A 13,353-nucleotide genomic window follows, 5' to 3' on the forward strand; every position below is an offset into this window, starting at 1 on the left:
ATCTGTAGAGATGTTTTTGTCCTCTAACATTTCTAAAAAGAGATAAATCATGCTATTTCAAACTCTAAACTGAAAATGAAAAGTTGTGTCCTTTTAAGTTCCAGATATGAACACAAAGCAGTAATCTGAACACCAGGTGGCAATTTGGTATCGTAACAGCAGTGTAGAGAAAGACTGGGTAAATTCTCCAGTTACCACTACAAGAGAATCCTCATGGGCATACAAGGGTATGCTGGGGAGAAGATTTTGCTTTTCATCCCTTTTTGTTTTCTATCCCTTCTCCTAATTTATGATCAGAGAAAGCAGAGTTCAAGCAGACTGTGAAATTGAGCAGGACATCATCATAAATATGGGGACCTACCAATGCTATATGATGTTCTTTTCCTTTTTCTTTCCCTAATTCTGAGTGTACTAAGTCCTAAATTTTATGCATAAAGATGTCTCTGGTAAATTTAACCCTGTCTATTTTACTCTAATCATGCTTTTCCCTTGGCTTCTTTACCATTAAGGTAGAAAGTAAAAGAAACCTACTAAGCTGGTTTAAGCAAAACTGCAGAATTTATTGGTGAGCTCTAGAAATGACCCATGAAAGGAAGAGCAGGAAGTCCATCTGGACTTGAAGGAAAAGTGGAGACAGTCACATGAGAGTCTGGACCTTTGGTCCAAACTCTGTTCTATTATCCTTCATATCTGTTTTACTTTACCTGTTTCATTCTTCCTCTTTCCTTTCCCCTCCTCCCTTTCTCTTCCATCTTCCTCCCCCTCCTCCTCTATCCCATTCTTCTTTCTCTCTCTCTTTCTCTCTCTCAGTCTCTGAAATGGCATACATATGAACCACATAAGGCTGCCACTAAGACTTCAGCTTCATATTTGCAACTAGTTGGCTATAAGCCTTGAATCCCAATACCAAATTAATATTAAAGGTAACTCAGTTGGTCCTATTTGGTTCTAGTGACTTGGAGTTGTGGAAGTAACCTTTTTGGGAAAGAATACATTGAACTCTAAGACCATGAACTTTCAATATTTTTAAACAGTAGACCATGGGCACCACCCTAAAACACCTTTCCAATTTTCCAGGAAAAAGAAAGAGAAAACCAAGATTGAGCCCTATGAGATTCTCTTAGGCACAGCCAGGGCAGTGTGACCACCATGGGCATGACTGGAATCCTGAATATAGTAGCAGAAGAATCAGTAATGAGAACACAACTCAGACTGCAATTTCATCAGGCTGTAACCCGTCTGAATCTTCTCATTTTCCTCATAATGAATTCCACAGGGCCACCAAGTCCTGAAGTCTCGATGTTATACGGAGTCTCGCCTGCCCATCTAATTCTTCCTGTGCTTCTCTTTGCTTGTTCTCTGTGACTCACTGCCCTTAATGGACCTCAAACATGCTGAGATCCTTTCTATCTTAAAGACTCTGCCTCTGCTGTTCCTTATGCCTCAGAATGGCCCTCACCACCTTGTCTTCACATACCTGACTTTCTCTTGTCCTTTGAGTCTCCTTTCCACAGTCACTTCAGACGGGTGTTCACCATCTGGCCACCTTCTCCAACATAGTTTCTTACTAAGATACACTCTATTGCATCACTTTATAGTATGACACTAATCCTAATCTCCACCTAAATTGTCTTGGCTTCTCAAAATTTTATTTTCTGTCTCCTATATTGGACTATAAGCTTCAAATGATAGAATTTGTTATTTGTTCACTGTTTTTTTTTTTCTTATGGCTGTAGAATGTGTCTGTGCTAGACAGACAATAAATATAACAAATGAATGCAAAATGTCAACTAAAAAGTTATAATCCTGAATGCAAAATTAAAGCTAACTTAGTTTCCAATAGCAGCATCAAAATGCCCTGGTTCAAAAATGGCAGATTCAAAATAGGTCATTTTTCCCCAGCTTTCTTTGTGAACTAGGTCTGAGACATATGGAGGAAAGGCATCAGGACTGAGCCTCTGAGGTCCATGGCTTTGGCATGTTCTTTCAGGATCCACACTGACGAGAGTCAGCACAGTGGAGGGGAGGGCATTATGCCACCTTCACAGGAATAAATATGAGGAAATTCAGAAAATGGTGCAGCTTCTGTGGAAAACAGTTTGGCAGTTCCTTGAAAAGCTAAACATAGAATTATCATGACTCAGCAATTCCACTCCCAATTATATAACCAAAAGAATTAAAAAGAGGGACTCAAAAAGAAACTTACATATTCATTGCAGCATTGTTCCTAATAGCCAAAAAGTGGAAGCAATCTGAGTGTCCATCCAGAGACAAACAGATAACAAAATGGAACATTAGCCATGAAAAGGAATGTTTCACCATTGGTAAATCTAGAGAACACTGTAAAAGGTGAAATAAACCACAAAGGGGCACATATTATATGATTCTGTTTATATGAAACACTTAGAATAGGAAAATCGATAGAAACAGAAAGTAGATTGGAGGGTACCAGAGCTAGAGCATTTGGTTAATAATTACAGACTCTATTTGTGGATAAAGAAGACGCTACATGTCGCAAGCCACAGACTAAGAGAAACATTTGCAAAACATATTTGTGGTAGAAATCTGGTATCCAAATATACAAAGAACTGTTAAGATTTCAGAATGAGAAAATAAACTCCATTAAAAAGTGAGCAAAAGATCTAAACATAGACATTGCAACAAAGAAGATATATAGATGGCAAATAAGCACAGGAAAAGAGGTTCAACATCACATACCATCAGACAACTGCAAATTTTTTTTTTAATTTTTTTTTTCAGCATAACAGTATTCATTAATTTTTGCACCACACCCAGTGCTCCATGCAATCTGTGCCCTCCACAATACCCACCACCTGGTGCCCCCAACCTCCCACTCCCCACCCCTTCAAAATTCCCAGATCGTTTTTCAGAGTCCATAGTCTCTCATGGTTCACCTCCCCTTCCAATTTCCCTCAACTCCCCTCTCCTCTCCATCTCCCCTTGTCCTCCATGTTATTTGTTATGCTCCACGAATAAGTGAAACCATATGATAATTGACTCTCTCTGCTTGACTTATTTCACTCAACATAATCTCTTCCAGTCCCGTCCATGTTGCTACAAAACTTGGGTATTCATCCTTTCTTTCTTTCTTTTTTTTTTTTTTACAGCTTTATAAACATATATTTTTATCCCCAGGGGTACAGGTCTGCGAATCGCCAGGTTTACACACTTCACAACACTCACCATAGCACATACCCTCCCCAATATCCATAACCCCACCCCCTCTCCCAACCCCCTCCCCCCATCAACCCTCAGTTTGTTTTGTGAGATTAAGAGTCACTTATGGTTTGTCTCCCTCCCAATCCCATCTTGTTTCATTTACTCTTCTCCTACCCCCTCAACCCCCCATGTTGCATCTCCTCTCCCTCATATCAGGGAGATCATATGATAGTTGTCTTTCTCCGATTGACTTATTTCGCTAAGCATGATACCCTCTAGTTCCATCCACGTCGTCGCAAATGGCAAGATTTCATTTCTTTTGATGGCTGCATAGTATTCCATTGTGTATATATACCACATCTTCTTTATCCATTCGTCTGTAGATGGACATCTAGGTTCTTTCCATAGTTTGGCTATTGTAGACATTGCTGCTATAAACATTCGGGTCCATGTGCCCCTTCGGATCACTATGTTTGTATCTTTAGGGTAAATACCCAGCACTGCAATTGCAGGGTCATAGGGTAGTTCTATTTTCAACATTTTGAGGAACCTCCATGCTGTTTTCCAGAGTGGTTGCACCAGCTTGCATTCCCACCAACAGTGTAGGAGGGTTCCCCTTTCTCTGCATCCTCGCCAGCATCTGTCATTTCCTGACTTGTAAATTTTAGCCATTCTGACCGGTATGAGGTGATATCTCATTGTGGTTTTGATTTGTATTTCCCTGATGCCGAGTGATATGGAGCACTTTTTCATGTGTCTGTTGGCCATCTGGATGTCTTCTTTGCAGAAATGTCCGTTCATGTCCTCTGCCCATTTCTTGATTGGATTATTTGTTCTTTGGGTGTTGAGTTTGCTAAGTTCTTTATAGATTTTGGACACTAGCCCTTTATCTGATATGTCATTTGCAAATATCTTCTCCCATTCTGTCAGTTGTCTTTTGGTTGTGTTCACTGTTTCCTTTGCTGTGCAAAAGCTTTTGATCTTGATAAAATCCCAAAAGTTCATTTTTGCCTTTGCTTCCCTTGCCTTTGGTGATGTTCCTAGGAAGATGTTGCTGCGGCTGACGTCGAAGAGGTTGCTGCCTGTGTTTTCCTCGAGGATTTGGATGGATTCCTTTCTCACATTGAGATCCTTCATCCATTTTGAGTCTATTTTCGTGTGTGGTGTAAGGAAATGATCCAATTTCATTTTTCTGCATGTGGCTGTCCAATTTTCCCAACACCATTTATTGAAGAGGCTGTCTTTTTTCCATTGGACATTCTTTCCTGCTTTGTCGAAGATGAGTTGACCATAGAGTTGAGGGTCTATTTCTGGGCTCTCTATTCTGTTCCATTGATCTATGTGTCTGTTTTTGTGCCAGTACCATGCTGTCTTGATGATGACAGCTTTGTAATAGAGCTTGAAGTCCGGAATTGTGATGCCACCGACTTTGGCTTTCTTTTTCAATATTCCTTTGGCTATTCGAGGTCTTTTCTGGTTCCATATAAATTTTAGGATTATTTGTTCCATTTCTTTGAAAAAAATGGATGGTACTTTGATAGGAATTGCATTAAATGTGTAGATTGCTTTAGGTAGCATAGACATTTTCACAATATTTATTCTTCCAATCCAGGAGCATGGAACATTTTTCCATTTCTTTGTGTCTTCCTCAATTTCTTTCATGAGTACTTTATAGTTTTCTGAGTATAGATTCTTAGTCTCTTTGGTTAGGTTTATTCCTAGGTATCTTATAGTTTTGGGTGCAATTGTAAATGGGATGGACTCCTGAATTTCTCTTTCTTCTGTCTTGTTGTTGGTGTAGAGAAATGCAACTGATTTCTGTGCATTGATTTTATATCCTGACACTTTACTGAATTCCTGTACAAGTTCTAGCAGTTTTGGAGTGGAGTCTTTTGGGTTTTCCACATAGAGTATCATATCATCTGCGAAGAGTGATAGTTTGACTTCTTCTTTGCCAATTTTCATGCCTTTAATTTCCTTTTGTTGTCTGATTGCTGAGGCTAGGACTTCTAGTACTATGTTGAATAGCAGTGGTGATAACGGACATCCCTGCCGTGTTCCTGACCTTAGCGGAAAAGCTTTCAGTTTTTCTCCATTGAGAATGATATTTGCGGTGGGTTTTTCATAGATGGCTTTGATAATATTGAGGTATGTGCCGTCTATCCCTACACTTTGAAGAGTTTTGATCAGGAAGGGATGCTGTACTTTGTCAAATGCTTTTTCAGCATCTATGGAGAGTATCATATGGTTCTTGTTCTTTCTTTTATTAATGTGTTGTATCACATTGATTGATTTGTGGATGTTGAACCAGGCTTGCAGCCCTGGAATAAATCCCACTTGGTCGTGGTGAATAATCCTTTTAATGTACTGTTGAATCCTATTGGCTAGTATTTTGGCGAGAATTTTTGCATCTGTGTTCATCAAGGATATTGGTCTGTAGTTCTCTTTTTTGTTGGGATCCTTGTCTGGTTTTGGGATCAAGGTGATGCTGGCCTCATAAAATGAGTTTGGAAGTTTTCCTTCTATTGCTATTTTTTGGAACAGTTTCAGGAGAATAGGAATTAGTTCTTCTTTAAATGTTTGGTAGAATTCCCCCGGGAAGCCGTCTGGCCCTGGGCTTTTGTTTGTTTGGAGATTTTTGATGACTGTTTCAATCTCCTTACTGGTTATGGGTCTGTTGAGGCTTTCTATTTCTTCCTGGTTCAGTTGTGGTAGTTTATATGTCTCTAGGAATGCATCCATTTCTTCCAGATTGTCAAATTTGTTGGCGTAGAGTTGCTCATAGTATGTTCTTATAATTGTCTGTATTTCTTTGGTGTTCGTTGTGATCTCTCCTCTTTCATTCATGATTATATTTATTTGGGTCCTTTCTCTTTTCTTTTTGATAAGTCTGGCCAGGGGTTTATCAGTCTTATTAATTCTTTCAAAGAACCAGCTCCTAGTTTCGTTGATTTGTTCTATTGTTTTTTTGGTTTCTATTTCATTGATTTCTGCTCTGATCTTTATGATTTCTCTTCTCCTGCTGGGTTTAGGCTTTCTTTCTTGTTCTTTCTCCAGCTCCTTTAGGTGTAGGGTTAGGTTGTGTACCTGAGACCTTTCTTGTTTCTTGAGAAAGGCTTGTACCGCTATATATTTTCCTCTCAGGACTGCCTTTGTTGTGTCCCACAAATTCTGAACCGTTGTGTTTTCATTATCATTTGTTACCATAAATTTTTTCAGTTCTTCTTTAATTTCCTGGTTGACCCATTCATTCTTTAGAAGGATGCTGTTTAGTCTCCATGTATTTGGGTTCTTTCCAAATTTCCTCTTGTGATTGAGTTCTAGCTTTAGAGCATTGTGGTCTGAAAATATGCAGGGAATGATCCCAATCTTTTGATACCGGTTGAGACTTGATTTAGGACCAAGAATATGATCTATTCTGGAGAATGTTCCATGTGCACTAGAGAAGAATGTGTATTCTGTTGCTTTGGGATGAAATGTTCTGAATATATCTGTGATGTCCATCTGGTCCAGTGTGTCATTTAAGGCCTTGATTTCCTTGTTGATCTTTTGCTTGGATGATCTGTCCATTTCAGTGAGGGGAGTGTTAAACTCCCCTACTATTATTGTATTGTTGTCGATGTGTTTCTTTGATTTTGTTATTAATTGGTTTATATAGTTGGCTGCTCCCACGTTAGGGGCATAGATATTTAAAATTGTTAGATCTTCTTGTTGGACAGTTCCTTTGAGTATGATATAGTGTCCTTCCTCATCTCTTATTATAGTCTTTGGCTTAAAATCTAATTGATCTGATATAAGGATTGCCACTCCTGCTTTCTTCTTATGTCCATTAGCATGGTAAATTCTTTTCCACCCCCTCACTTTAAACCTGGAGGTGTCTTCGGGTGTAAGATGAGTTTCTTGTAGGCAACATATAGATGGGTTTTGTTTTTTTATCCATTCTGATACCCTGTGTCTTTTGATTGGGGCATTTAGCCCATTAACATTCAGGATAAGTATTGAGAGATATGAATTTAGTGCCATTGTATTGCCTGTAAGGTGACTGTTATTGTATATTGTCTCTGTTTCTTTCTGATCTACTACTTTTAGGGTCTCTCTTTGCTTAGAGGACCCCTTTCAATATTTCCTGTAGAGCTGGTTTGGCATTTGCAAATTCTTTCAGTTTTTGTTTGTCCTGGAAGCTTTTAATCTCTCCTTCTATTTTCAATGATAGCCTAGCTGGATATAGTATTCTTGGCTGCATGTTTTTCTCATTTAGTACTCTGAATATATCATGCCAGCTCTTTCTGGCCTGCCAGGTCTCTGTAGATAAGTCTGCTGCCAATCTAATATTTTTACCATTGTACGTTACAGACTTCTTTTCCCGGGCTGCTTTCAGAATCTTTTCTTTGTCACTAAGACTTGTCAATTTTACTATTAGGTGACAGGGTGTGGACCTATTCTTATTGATTTTGAGGGGGGTTCTCTGAACCTCCTGGATTTTGATGCTTGTTCCCTTTGCCATATTGGGGAAATTCTCTCCAATAATTCTCTCCAATATACCTTCTGCTCCCCTCTCTGTTTCCTCTTCTTCTGGAATCCCAATTATTCTAATGTTGTTTCGTCTTATGGTGTCATTTATCTCTCGAATTCTCCCCTCGTGGTCCAGTAGCTGTTTGTCCCTCTTTTGCTCAGCTTCTTTATTCTCTGTCATTTGGTCTTCTATATCGCTAATTCTTTCTTCTGCCTCATTTATCCTAGCAGTGAGAGCCTCCATTTTTGATTGCACTTCATTAATAGCTTTTTTGATTTCAACTTGGTTAGATTTTAGTTCTTTTATTTCTCCAGAAAGGGCTTTTATATCTCCTGAGAGGGTTGCTTTAATATCTTCCATGCCTTTTTCAGGCCCGGCTAGAACCTTGAGAATCATCATTCTGAACTCTATATCTGACATATTACCAATGTCTGTATTGATTAGGTCCCTAGCCTTTGGTACTGCCTCTTGTTTTTTTTTTTTTTGTTGTGAATTTTTCCGCCTTGTCATTTTGTCCAGATAAGAGTTTATGAAGGAGTAAGTAAAATACTAAAAGGGTGGCAACAACCCCAGGAAAATATGCTTTAGCCAAATCAGAAGAGATCCCGAATTGTGAGTGGGGAGAAAGGGGATAAAAAGGGGTTCAGAAAGAAAGAAAAAAAAAGAAACTATTAAAAAAAAGAAAGCCGATAAAGAAAAAATAAAAAAAGAGGAAAAGAATATATATATTAGATAAACTATTTAAAAAACGTTAAAAAAAGAAAACGGTAAAAGTTAAAAAAAATTCAGCAGAAGAAGAGAAAAAGAAAAAAAAATTTAAAAAGAAAAAAAAATTAAATTAACTGCAAGGCTAAAAAATCATGGGGAGAAAGCCATGAGTTCCGTGCTTTGCTTTCTTCTCCTCTGGAATTCCGCCGCTCTCCTTGGTAGGTGAACTTGGTCCTGGCTGGGTTTCCCGTTGATCTTCTGGGGGAGGGGCCTGTTGTAGTGATTCTCAAGCGTCTTTGCCCCAGGCGGAGTCGCACCGCCCTTACCCGGGGCCGCGCTGAGTAATCCGCTGGGGTTTGCTTTCGGGAGCTTTTGTTCCCTGAGCGCTTTCCGTAGAGTTCCGGAGGATGGGAATAAAGATGGCAGCCTCCCGGTCTCCGGCCCGGAGGAGCCGAGAGCCCGGGGCCCCACTCCTCAGTGCGCCCTCAGAGAACAGCGCCCAATGACTCCCGCCACCCTGGCCTCCGGCCACGCTCCGAGCTGACCGAGCCTGCGACCGGTTCAAGGCAACCCGGAGCTGAGAGTCACTCCTCGGCTCTGTCTCTGCAGCCGGCCTCCCCGTTCTAATACCGGTAAGCTCTGCGACACTCAGACACCCCCGATCCTTCTGCGACCCTGCGGGACCTGAGGCCACGCTGACCCCGCCTGGGCTTCCAGTTAAGCCTCTGGAGCGATGTCCCTCAGCGGAACAGACTTTTAAAAGTCCTGATTTTGCTCCGTTGCTCCGCCGCTCGCCGGGAGCCAGCCCCTCCCCCCGCGGTCTCTCTTCCCGTCGCTTTGGATTCACTTCTCCGCCAGTCCTACCTTGCAGAAAGTGGTTGATTTTCTGTTTCTGGAATTGCTGTTCTTCCTCTCCTCAATCTCCCGTTGGATTTGTAGGTGTTTGCAATCTTTAGATAAGCTATTTAGCTGATCTCCCGCTACCCGAAGTAGTCTCAGCCTGCTACTTCTCCGCCATCTTGACTCCTCCCTCCAGACAACTGCAAATTTTAACAGCTACACACCTATTAGAATAGCTAAAATCCAAAACACTGACAACAACATCAAATGATGGCAAAAATGTGGAGATACAGGAATTCTCATTCATTGTTGGTGGGAATGCAAATTGGGATAACCATTTTGGAAGGCAGTTTTACCAGTTTCTTACAAAACTAAACCTACCCTTTCTATATGATCCAGCAATTGTACTCCTTGGCATTTATCCAAATGAGCTGAAAACACGTCCACAGAAATACCTGTGCATGGATGTTTATAGCAGCTTTATTTACAATCATCAATACTTGGAAGCAGTCACAAAGTCCTTCAGCAGGTGAATGGATAAATGAATTTCAGTACGTTCATACAGTGGAGTATTAGTGCTAAAAAGGTATGAACTATAAGCCACAAAAAGGCCTGGAAGAACCTTAAATACATATTACTAAGTGAAAAAAAAATCTGTAAACGTTGCACACTGTATGACAAATTACATAATATTCTGGAAAAGGCAAAACTATGGAAACTCTGAATGTGCCAGTGGTTGCCAGGAATGGGTGGAGGAGGGAGGGACAAATCGGCGGAAGACATGAGGGCGTTTAGGACAGTGAAACTACTCTGTATGATCCTATAAATGGGAGGCATATATTATTACACATTTGTCCGCACTCATAACCATACACCAAGAGTGAAATGCAACTTAAGGATTTTGGGTGATCATGATGTATCAATGTTGGTTTACAGATTGTGACAAATGTACTACTCTGGTGTAGGATTTTGATGATAGAGGAGGCTGTGCATGTGCTGGGGGAGAAAATACATAGGAACTTTCTGTACTGCCTATTCAATTTTGCTGTGAACCTAAAACTGTTCTAAAGAAAAATAAGGCCTCATTAAAATTAATTAACTAATGAATGTGTTTTAAAAACCCAAAGTTTTGGAAGTAGTGGCAATGGTGGTGCAACACTGTGAATGTAATTAACGCTACCGAGTTATACACTTCATCAAACTTAAAATGAGCAATTTAGCACCATTAGGTGGGTTTAAGGTACGCAGAGCTCTGGGATTCAGCATCTTAGAGAGGAGGTGTGTTTCCCCTCAGAGGAACAGAGCACTAGAACGTGAAAAAACTGAAGCATGAGAGGATCTTGTGGATATCCAGAAATAACTGGAGAAGACATGGGGGCTAATGCTGCAATTCTGTTTATGACCATTAATATGACCTAATTTATTGCCATATGCAAAGGACATCTACAGAAACGTGGGTTACAGAATCATACCAGAAGACATAAACAATAGATTATCTTTCTTTCTAAATCGAAACACTACTTGACTTGACTCCCTTATTTTTGTTAATGGCCCTACCATGTTTACCATTCCTCAAGTTCAGAACCTTAGAAAAAAACCTGAGTTTCTCCTTTCCTTCACCCCTCAACTCTCAAACTCTCATATCCAATCAATTCCTGAGTTCTGCAGATTCTTCTTTTTCCATGTCTCTCACACTCAACTCTATTTTTCCTTTAATGTCTTCGTATACCTTCTCTGTTCATAGCAAAATTTTTCACCTATCTCTATTCCAGTTTCCTCTCCTTTAATCTCTTTTATACATATTCTTACTGAATTTTTTTTCCTAAGACACATCTCCAAGCATATCACTTGACTTCAAGATAGACTCAAGGCATTCCTCATTGTCTATGGAACCAAGTAGGAATATCTGCTTCACTCTGGAATTTGAGATCCTCCACAACACAGGTATCAGTTCACAAGACATTTACTAAGTAGGGATCAACACCTGCATAGAGAAGGATGGATTAGGGGAAGAAGTCAAATGGACACAGGTCTGACAAGGCTTTGGCCAACTCAGCAGGGAACTGGAAAGAGAATATTGCCAATCAGAGTGTCACTGATCTTAAAGGATCTTACCTTCCTATCTTCCTAGGGTATGGGCAGACTGTTCTCTGCAATGAGGCAGCCTTCAAAGACACTGTCATGTGAAGGCTGTCTTTCAGCCAAAATCTTCACAGTGGGACATGTGAATGGGGAATGGGTGAAGAACCCTCTTGTCTACCACTCCATTTTTCTCCAAACTTCTTTTTCACTTGTAGGTGTGCAAGAATTACTATCCTAAAATCATTCCCACTTGTGCTTTCTACCTTTATTTCTTCTACAATTTCCTTTGATCACTATTAATCCCACTAACTCTCTTCCTTTCAATGAATTACCATCAGCCAATGCCTATATCAAATAATGTTTCTGATAGCAGACTTTCCTTTAGCTTATCAATTGCATATGATCTCACATCACCTGCCCCACAGATTTCTTTGCTCATGCTGCCAATAGCACCACTTCTTAGCATTGATTTTTCTTATTCTCTTCCAAAATATAAGTATTTTGCTTATATTATGTTTATTTTTCACCTTTGTAATTTTTGAAGTATCTGGAATAGTACCTTAGGATGATATGACCTCAATAAGCAATTTATGAATTGAACATATGCACCTACATGAGTATTGTCCATTCGAAGTAGAGAAAGCCACAATGCAGGACACTGAGAAAGAAGATTAAAAACAAACCTGAAGTTTGGTTTCTCAGCTTACCATTAAAATGCCATTTAAAATTTCTGAATTGCCAGGTTCAAAGTTCAAGGTGGGATTTCATGTCTAAATTCAATCATTCATACCATCTTCGGTCCAGAGTGCTACAACTAAGTGGAGACCCAAACATCAGCTTGATCAATGACAAGGGTAGATTTTAGAATACCACATGAGTCCAGATGGAGTTCCTTGCTCTTTGTTGATTAAATTAAAGACTTGTCCAGCTAAGTTCAAGCTAAGATGCTAGAAGTGGGAGTGAGTCGAGAATCTGACTGGCCTAGCAGAAAGTGAGAGAGGAAATGATTAGAAAGATCAGAAATTTGCATTTTGGGGCACCTGGGTGGCTCAGTGGGTTAAAGCCTCTGCCTTCAACTCAGGTCATGATCCCAGGGTCCTGGGATCGAGCCCCACATCGGGCTCTCTGCTCAGCGGGGAGCCTGCTTCCTCCTCTCTCTCTGCCTGCTTCTCTGCCTACTTGTGATCTTTGCCAGTCAAATAAATAAATAAAATCTTTAAAAAAAAAAAGAAATTTTTATTTCAACAGTACTCCCTCTTTCTTAGAAATATGAGAGGAAAAGTTGGGACAGTGTGACTTTTTTTGAAGTATCTTATTTATTTGTTTGAGAGAGAGGGAGAGCATAAGCAGGGGGAGCAGAAGAGGCAAAAGCAGAGGAAAAAGCCAACACCCCACTGATCAGGGAACCAAATGTGGGACTAATCACACAACTCGAAGATCATGACCTGAGCTAAAGTCAGACACTTAACCAACTGAGCCACCCAGGTGCCCTTAAAAGATTTTATCCTTATTTGAAAAATAGCTTCTTTGGAGCAGTGTTTCTCAAAGTGTGGTCCCTGGACCAACAACATCAGAATCACTTGGGAGATTGCTGAAAGCATAAATTATCTATCAGGCCTAGCCCTATACCTACTAAATTAGAAACTGAATATTTAAACAAACCCTCTAAGGTTGGAAACTACTGCTTTAAAGCCACTTTTTTTTTTTTTTCCTGCAAGATATTCCTGGACTGTATAATTATCTCACCTATATCTAACATGTTTCAGTAAAGCTGGTTTAAAATTAGGAAATAACATGCATCCTTGCACTAATCTTTCTTTTTTTTATAAGAATGCAAAGCATTCCTTTTTAATGGGGAAAAAACATTAATTGCCATCCTATAGAAACAGCTGTCGATTGCCCAGGGAGACTTCTGTTTAGAAGAGCAAAATTCTGTAACAGAACAAGTACATTATTTATGCAAGGATGAGCACAGGAATCATTTGCTGGTGCATTTCTATATAAATTACATTTGTTTATAATATTAATCA

This window comes from Lutra lutra, chromosome 2, assembly GCF_902655055.1.
Source record: "Lutra lutra chromosome 2, mLutLut1.2, whole genome shotgun sequence".
Classification (NCBI taxonomy): domain Eukaryota; kingdom Metazoa; phylum Chordata; class Mammalia; order Carnivora; family Mustelidae; genus Lutra; species Lutra lutra.